Here is a 9,441-nt window from a genome sequence, read left to right as displayed (position 1 = left end):
TCTGTGTCCTGGCACTCCTCCCTCTCCTGCAATATTGCTGCCGAGATATCAGCTGAATCCCCTCTTGAGGTTCCCTTGTGACTATGTTGTTTCCTCCAGGTGCATTTTAAATCACTGTGATATTCGTGAGCTTTGTTGATTTGAATCATACAGCTGCTGGTAGGTCTATTGGGATTCCACCTCCTTTGGATGCTGTGTAATTCCTGAATTCGCATACATGATTCTTTCTTGGCTTTCAGGAAGTTTCAGTCTGATTTTTCTACAGATAAATTTTCAGACATTTTTTGTTTCCTTATCTCTTGCTTTTCCATCTGGGACCCTTATGAATTCTAGTCTTTCATGCCCTGTCTTAACCCAGGGTTCAACAGCAATGTTTACATTGCTTTGCACTTGCTTTCCTATGTCTGCTTCTGACCGAGGTTTTTCTGATCCCATGTCTTCACAGTCATTCACGCGTCCCTCTGCATTATCTAGTCTGCTTACGACTAAATTTTAGCCCTGATATTATCACATCCATTGAGTTTCCTGATATTTTTTGGCTCGTCTTTAGACTTTCTCTTCCCCTTTTCCGGTATTCTGCCTTATGTGATTCTGAGACACTGTTGTTTTTCAGTGATTTCCTGACCTCCATTTTCAACACATGGTCTGGATAGCGTTTTGCAGTCTAGTTGTTTGAAAGCTTATCTTTTGGGCCTTCAATATCTTTGGAACTGAAAATGGTACTTCCTGTTTCTTTTACTGTACTTCTTCACCTCTACTGCTCAGGTAATATCAGGTATGTAATGTGGACTTCTAGGGCTTTGTTAAGTGAAAATTTTAGACTTTTGGCTCTACGCAATTCCATGGGATTTCTGTGTGGACAATTTCTCCTAGACATTGATGCCATATCGTGTTCCTGTGTGTGTTGTCTGGTATATCTCCAATTGCTGTTGTTGCATTAGTTTTGATGAAAAACCAATACTATTTCGATTTGCATAACTTCATTTTGATAATGCTTATCTCACAATTCTGAAAGTGCGCAGGACACTTCCTCTTGTGGAAATGAAGCTTTTAAAGGTTCTCAGCTCTGCATTCTGCTCTATGTCGTTTTGGAGTGTTTCCAAAACAGCAAACTGAGAGTGCGCTTGTGCTTTGTAGTTCCACGGGAATGTCCCAATGAAAGCAGTTCTTCTCAGAGCTTCTCTGTCTACAGAAACACCAGTGGAAGCATATCTATGGATGTCACATATCAGGGCCTGCTGGAATGATCCCGCAGACCTACCTTGGTGTCCTCGGTGCCGTACCGTGCTGGTGCCATCCAAAATGTAGCATCCGCTTTAGGGAGATAATGCTGTAGGTAATGCTTCCTCTTCTAACGCTGTGGACTTGGACCACTCTTCCTTGTCCTCTCATCCTTGTGGCACGGGTGCACGAAGGCAACCACACAGCTGTTGCGCATCCTGTGCCTCAAACCAAACCATAATCCCAGCCCAGGTTATGAATGTAGCAGATCCTAAGGCTTTTCATTCTGATTTCAAAACCAAGGCCCCCTGGATCCCTCAGACCAGATGAACGATATCTCTGATTCAGCCCCACACGTGCTCTATTGGCAAAATGCCCAATTGGTCCCTGGTCCTGCAGATGCACTGGGTGTGGCCATGGGACATATTGGTAATCTCAACCACGTGACCAGTTTTGATGCTTTATCATTGGTACACATTTTGGTTTGCTCTCTTGATTCGACCCACCACATCCCACAATGCACTCCAGATCCCTGAGACTCAGCGTGTGCCATCATTCGTAGCCCTATCCCTCACAGAACGTTGCCTCTGCTACCTCAAATGTGGCAGCTGGGATCTTGGACTCCGAATCAACTGTGGGGATATTTTGCGCTGGTTTCTTTGAGTTCTGTCAGCCAAGCATCTGCTGTGCACTCTTGTAAATCTCAGCACATCACCTTCTATCCCATGTCTCCTGTCCGCTTGAGAGTGTGCGTCCAAGTTAAACAGAGTTTCACCCTTGTTGCTCCATCACCAGGGGTCAGACCCTCACTGGATTCCATTTCCTGCTTTGCCTTCTCCTGCTTCCAGGTGTCCTGAGGCCTCATCCTGTCTTTGGAAGTAACAGACCTCTCTTCGGCAAGTGTCCTGTGCCAAGGGCTGGGTGAGTGGATGTTTCCATTGCTCTGTTCATGGGAGCGAGTGAGTGCAGGTTGCACTTCTTCTCTGCCAACTGGGCATCGATGAATCAACACTATCCAGATACATTTCACAGAAATGTGATATTTGCTTAGCTCTTTGTTTCTATACAGCCGTGGTGGGAGGGATGGTCCGAATACACCTGTTTTGACATTGTGTTGATATCTCATTTGCAGTCTTTAAGAAGTTTAAAAGAATTCATTTACATGTTTTGGGAGTTATATGAAAATGAAGTTATTTTTTGAAACACACTCAATCGACCTAGAAGCCAGACTTGTCAATTTTGGTAACATTTTGTCAGCTCGACGGAAAACCTAGACAGATAGAATGCAAATTGGCAGTCCAAACTGTTAAAGGGTTCATGTCGGCTCTTTACGGTTGAAGCCTCCGAAACCAACAGGAACCATGAAATAACTATTGGAAACTTGAAATAACCCCCAAACTTGGATACACTTGTGCATTGGTGCCCTTTACTCCCAATGACACCTACTGGCCAATATTGGCATTTCAAGGGGTAACATCCCTCTCTAGGAAAATACAAGAGGAAAGAAACCAAATATATACATTTAGGTTTGAATCCAAAAGCACCTAGAGGCATTCTAGCTAGGAGAACCCTGCTGCAATTATGCTAGTCTATGGAGAACCAGGTGTTCTTCTATCAGTGATGAGAACGCTTAATCATCCGATCATGTTGGGTAAAGCCATTTAACGCAACCAAGTCTGCACCCGCATGATATAGTGCCCACGGGGGCTTGACTCAAGTGAAAGACGATCCACATAAGCTGTGTCTTTTATATCATTGGCGACTTTTACAGTACAGTTCTCTTTCTGACTTGTACTATTTACCTATACTGTCTTGAAAAATTGAGGCCTAATACAGATTCAAGTTCAGTCAGATTCCCCTCTCTTACCACACTCCCTTCACCCCAGGGAAGACATAAGCACAACATTTGCTGAATCTAGCGGAAGGCCATCGTTTCTAGGTGTGAGCTAAGTATTCAATTCCTATCTATTTCAGCCAAGTTTATTGGACCTTTAAGGAGTTCACTGTTGTTCACAGAGTGTGAAGCTGGAGGAACTCTGATTCTAGGAGGGGCTTGTTTTACTCGTAATGGCTTCATTGCAGCTCAGCTACTGATCCTTCAAAATGGATGCCTGTGTGGAGGGGAGGGAAGGCAAGTGCTTGCTAGCTAGGCCCAAACCTGGGAAAAGGCTTACCTGGGCTTGGTGAATTCTGGTCTGAATGGCTTGGGAAGGCCCCTTGGGAAGTGTGGATTCCCATGACCTCTTCCAAGAACAGGAGCGTTTTGATCATCTCGGCCATCTCTTCTCTTGCAGACGTCAGGGACCTTGGACCCGTTCTTGGAGAAGAGAATTGAGGAACTTCCTCAAGTCCACGTTGGCACTCCGTATGTTTCTGCCAGTATCAGCGAGGTTCAATATGTCTCATGAATGTCTTTTGAGCCTGGTATCCTCTACAGCTGTCTCCACGCCAGTATTCTCCATTGTAGCAGAACATCTCTCATCCATGTGTTCGCATCTCTCCTCAATCCGTTCAGCCAGCTTTTCGGCCAGCTTCTCTTCGTGTCTCCCCTAAAGTTGACTTCACCAGGACTGGGCAAGTCTGAAAGTACCTCGGAGCCTGACCAGTAAGCTGATGACAGGCAGATCTTCCACTGTCTGCCCTTTCAGGTTCTGGAAACTGACCTGTGACCTCAGGTCTTTGGGCAGCAGCAGTATCTCGAACTTACACAGCTTCCCGGACCAAACACCTAAGCCAAGCTCCACAGAGGGCGGCAGCCCCTCCATCACACTGATCCACCCACAGAACTCTGCCCGGTTACCTAGGATCCAACAGCCACAACAAGCCTCGCGGTACACACCAACATTCCACCTGGAATCCAACCGCTAACTGCCATCCCCAATGGCTGCTGCATCTTGTCAGTGTTGGGGGAGGGGCTGCATCCGACGAGAAGTTCCTAAGGTAAATGTGATTCTACCCACTAGCGTCCCATGGGCCTTTCTTCTTCCCTCTTTCCTTTTGTTCAGATCTCTATGCACAGTACCAATGGAGGGAAGTGTGTCCCTTTTCAGTTGATGGTTTCACACGTCTTTAAACTTTCTAACAGTTCACAGTACACAGAGACCCACTAAAGGAGACTTATGTTCCTATAATATCCGTACACCCGGAATACATATGCGTCGCCTGATTTCTGCTGAAACACCCGCACTCTCAGGACATGGATCCATTGGTTTCATGGGGGCTGAAATTCCAAGAAATGAAACCAACCCCAATGTGCACTTTGCTGTCAGTCTCTTTTGCTCTTAGTACACTTTGGCAGAGCTACTTGCCTTTGTTATAGGCTTCTTACAATTCTTCTCTACGTAGCCTAGAATATGGCATTCCTTCATCCTGTTGGAAGACATACAAGTCTACATCACGGACTAGGAATCCATTTGATTCCAAATCGGCATTAGGGTTAGGTCACGATATGTTCTTATGAATCAAAATTTACGAATATGAATGCACGCCTCCGAATACAAGTGTGCTGAGTACATGCAAGCCGCGATAATGGGTCGATGCATGCTGAATGATCCTTGACATCACCTTAAGTATTTTCTTTTGAATAATCATGGTTCCCTTGGTAAATATCAGCCAACCGTACCATTTTGGTGTTTGTTTGTTGGTTTGATTCTTTGTTGGTCTGCTTCTCGCTTGTATTGCAAACACGACAGGCCATGCATCTCTCCTTAAGCTTGAAACAGAGAGTCAAATAAGCTGATTCACTTAAGAGAGTGCTTCCAATCACCTATGATTTCCTGCTTCCCTCTCCCATCTTTAGGGTTTTGATGTCCTCCTTGCCTTCTTCTTGTTTCTTCTTTGCCACTCATGCTCTTCTTGCATTTCCAATAATGGTTTCTTCTTTCCATTTCATCTTGCTGCTTTTCTATTCAGGGTAGATTTCTCAACCATTCTTGTAGGATAAGTTTTGAACTGCTGAATTCTTTTAAGATTTGCCGGTTTGTGGAATTTTCTAGCTCTGCCGTTATTAGGACTGGCGGTCATGTGGCATAGGCTCCCCTAGGTGGCAGCATTTGGCCATTCAGGATATGGTCTGTGTCCTGGCACTCCTCCCTCTCCTGCAATATTGCTGCCGAGATATCAGCTGAATCCCCTCTTGAGGTTCCCTTGTGACGATGTTGTTTCCTCCAGGTGCATTTTAAATCACTGTGATATTCGTGAGCTTTGTTGATTTGAATCATACAGCTGCTGGTAGGTCTATTGGGATTCCACCTCCTTTGGATGCTGTGTAATTCCTGAATTCGCATACATGATTCTTTCTTGGCTTTCAGGAAGTTTCAGTCTGATTTTTCTACAGATAAATTTTCAGACATTTTTTGTTTCCTTATCTCTTGCTTTTCCATCTGGGACCCTTATGAATTCTAGTCTTTCATGCCCTGTCTTAACCCAGGGTTCAACAGCAATGTTTACATTGCTTTGCACTTGCTTTCCTATGTCTGCTTCTGACCGAGGTTTTTCTGATCCCATGTCTTCACAGTCATTCACGCGTCCCTCTGCATTATCTAGTCTGCTTACGACTAAATTTTAGCCCTGATATTATCACATTCATTGAGTTTCCTGATATTTTTTGGCTCGTCTTTAGACTTTCTCTTCCCCTTTTCCGGTATTCTGCCTTATGTGATTCTGAGACACTGTTGTTTTTCAGTGATTTCCTGACCTCCATTTTCAACACATGGTCTGGATAGCGTTTTGCAGTCTAGTTGTTTGAAAGCTTATCTTTTGGGCCTTCAATATCTTTGGAACTGAAAATGGTACTTCCTGTTTCTTTTACTGTACTTCTTCACCTCTACTGCTCAGGTAATATCAGGTATGTAATGTGGACTTCTAGGGCTTTGTTAAGTGAAAATTTTAGACTTTTGGCTCTACGCAATTCCATGGGATTTCTGTGTGGACAATTTCTCCTAGACATTGATGCCATATCGTGTTCCTGTGTGTGTTGTCTGGTATATCTCCAATTGCTGTTGTTGCATTAGTTTTGATGAAAAACCAATACTATTTCGATTTGCATAACTTCATTTTGATAATGCTTATCTCACAATTCTGAAAGTGCGCAGGACACTTCCTCTTGTGGAAATGAAGCTTTTAAAGGTTCTCAGCTCTGCATTCTGCTCTATGTCGTTTTGGAGTGTTTCCAAAACAGCAAACTGAGAGTGCGCTTGTGCTTTGTAGTTCCACGGGAATGTCCCAATGAAAGCAGTTCTTCTCAGAGCTTCTCTGTCTACAGAAACACCAGTGGAAGCATATCTATGGATGTCACATATCAGGGCCTGCTGGAATGATCCCGCAGACCTACCTTGGTGTCCTCGGTGCCGTACCGTGCTGGTGCCATCCAAAATGTAGCATCCGCTTTAGGGAGATAATGCTGTAGGTAATGCTTCCTCTTCTAACGCTGTGGACTTGGACCACTCTTCCTTGTCCTCTCATCCTTGTGGCACGGGTGCACGAAGGCAACCACACAGCTGTTGCGCATCCTGTGCCTCAAACCAAACCATAATCCCAGCCCAGGTTATGAATGTAGCAGATCCTAAGGCTTTTCATTCTGATTTCAAAACCAAGGCCCCCTGGATCCCTCAGACCAGATGAACGATATCTCTGATTCAGCCCCACACGTGCTCTATTGGCAAAATGCCCAATTGGTCCCTGGTCCTGCAGATGCACTGGGTGTGGCCATGGGACATATTGGTAATCTCAACCACGTGACCAGTTTTGATGCTTTATCATTGGTACACATTTTGGTTTGCTCTCTTGATTCGACCCACCACATCCCACAATGCACTCCAGATCCCTGAGACTCAGCGTGTGCCATCATTCGTAGCCCTATCCCTCACAGAACGTTGCCTCTGCTACCTCAAATGTGGCAGCTGGGATCTTGGACTCCGAATCAACTGTGGGGATATTTTGCGCTGGTTTCTTTGAGTTCTGTCAGCCAAGCATCTGCTGTGCACTCTTGTAAATCTCAGCACATCACCTTCTATCCCATGTCTCCTGTCCGCTTGAGAGTGTGCGTCCAAGTTAAACAGAGTTTCACCCTTGTTGCTCCATCACCAGGGGTCAGACCCTCACTGGATTCCATTTCCTGCTTTGCCTTCTCCTGCTTCCAGGTGTCCTGAGGCCTCATCCTGTCTTTGGAAGTAACAGATCTCTCTTCGGCAAGTGTCCTGTGCCAAGGGCTGGGTGAGGGGATGTTTCCATTGCTCTGTTCATGGGAGCGAGTGAGTGCAGGTTGCACTTCTTCTCTGCCAACTGGGCATCGATGAATCAACACTATCCAGATACATTTCACAGAAATGTGATATTTGCTTAGCTCTTTGTTTCTATACAGCCGTGGTGGGAGGGATGGTCCGAATACACCTGTTTTGACATTGTGTTGATATCTCATTTGCAGTCTTTAAGAAGTTTAAAAGAATTCATTTACATGTTTTGGGAGTTATATGAAAATGAAGTTATTTTTTGAAACACACTCAATCGACCTAGAAGCCAGACTTGTCAATTTTGGTAACATTTTGTCAGCTCGACGGAAAACCTAGACAGATAGAATGCAAATTGGCAGTCCAAACTGTTAAAGGGTTCATGTAGGCTCTTTACGGTTGAAGCCTCCGAAACCAACAGGAACCATGAAATAACTATTGGAAACTTGAAATAACCCCCAAACTTGGATACACTTGTGCATTGGTGCCCTTTACTCCCAATGACACCTACTGGCCAATATTGGCATTTCAAGGGGTAACATCCCTCTCTAGGTAAATACAAGAGGAAAGAAACCAAATATATACATTTAGGTTTGAATCCAAAAGCACCTAGAGGCATTCTAGCTAGGAGAACCCTGCTGCAATTATGCTAGTCTATGGAGAACCAGGTGTTCTTCTATCAGTGATGAGAACGCTTAATCATCCGATCATGTTGGGTAAAGCCATTTAACGCAACCAAGTCTGCACCCGCATGATATAGTGCCCACGGGGGCTTGACTCAAGTGAAAGACGATCCACATAAGCTGTGTCTTTTATATCATTGGCGACTTTTACAGTACAGTTTTCTTTCTGACTTGTACTCTTTAACTATACAGTCTTGAAAAATTGAGGCCTAATACAGATTCAAGTTCAGTCAGATTCCCCTCTCTTACCACACTCCCTTCACCCCAGGGAAGACATAAACACAACATTTGCTGAATCTAGCGGAAGGCCATCGTTTCTAGGTGTGAGCTAAGTATTCAATTCCTATCTATTTCAGCCAAGTTTATTGGACCTTTAAGGAGTTCACTGTTGTTCACAGAGTGTGAAGCTGGAGGAACTCTGATTCTAGGAGGGGCTTGTTTTACTCGTAATGGCTTCATTGCAGCTCAGCTACTGATCCTTCAAAATGGATGCCTGTGTGGAGGGGAGGGAAGGCAAGTGCTTGCTAGCTAGGCCCAAACCTGGGAAAAGGCTTACCTGGGCTTGGTGAATTCTGGTCTGAATGGCTTGGGAAGGCCCCGTGGGAAGTGTGGATTCCCATGACCTCTTCCAAGAACAGGAGCGTTTTGATCATCTCTGCCATCTCTTCTCTTGTAGACGTCAGGGACCTTGGACCCGTTCTTGGAGAAGAGAATTGAGGAACTTCCTCAAGTCCACGTTGGCACTCCGTATGTTTCTGCCAGTATCAGCGAGGTTCAATATGTCTCATGAATGTCTTTTGAGCCTGGTATCCTCTACAGCTGTCTCCACGCCAGTATTCTCCATTGTAGCAGAACATCTCTCATCCATGTGTTCGCATCTCTCCTCAATCCGTTCAGCCAGCTTTTCGGCCAGCTTCTCTTCGTGTCTCCCCTAAAGTTGACTTCACCAGGACTGGGCAAGTCTGAAAGTACCTCGGAGCCTGACCAGTAAGCTGATGACAGGCAGATCTTCCACTGTCTGCCCTTTCAGGTTCTGGAAACTGACCTGTGACCTCAGGTCTTTGGGCAGCAGCAGTATCTCGAACTTACACAGCTTCCCGGACCAAACACCTAAGCCAAGCTCCACAGAGGGCGGCAGCCCCTCCATCACACTGATCCACCCACAGAACTCTGCCCGGTTACCTAGGATCCAACAGCCACAACAAGCCTCGCGGTACACACCAACATTCCACCTGGAATCCAACCGCTAACTGCCATCCCCAATGGCTGCTGCATCTTGTCAGTGTTGGGGGAGGGGCTGCATCCGACGA

General features: G+C 45.4%; 1 long non-coding RNA gene across 1 annotated transcript; it reads left to right on the top strand.

Annotated features, from left to right (window-relative positions):
* Window positions 1–3,916: 3,916 nt before the first annotated feature.
* Window positions 3,917–9,054, top strand: LOC140693857 (uncharacterized). The gene is made up of 3 exons (XR_012069560.1): window positions 3,917–4,161; window positions 7,309–7,434; window positions 8,808–9,054. It is a non-coding gene; the product is annotated as an uncharacterized lncRNA (long non-coding RNA).
* Window positions 9,055–9,441: the final 387 nt, after the last annotated feature.

Source organism: Vicugna pacos, unplaced genomic scaffold (assembly GCF_048564905.1).
Source record: "Vicugna pacos unplaced genomic scaffold, VicPac4 scaffold_20, whole genome shotgun sequence".
NCBI classification, from domain to species: Eukaryota; Metazoa; Chordata; class Mammalia; order Artiodactyla; family Camelidae; genus Vicugna; species Vicugna pacos.
The sequence above is the reverse complement of the archived record's forward strand: the minus strand, read 5'-3'. Positions and strand labels throughout refer to the sequence as shown.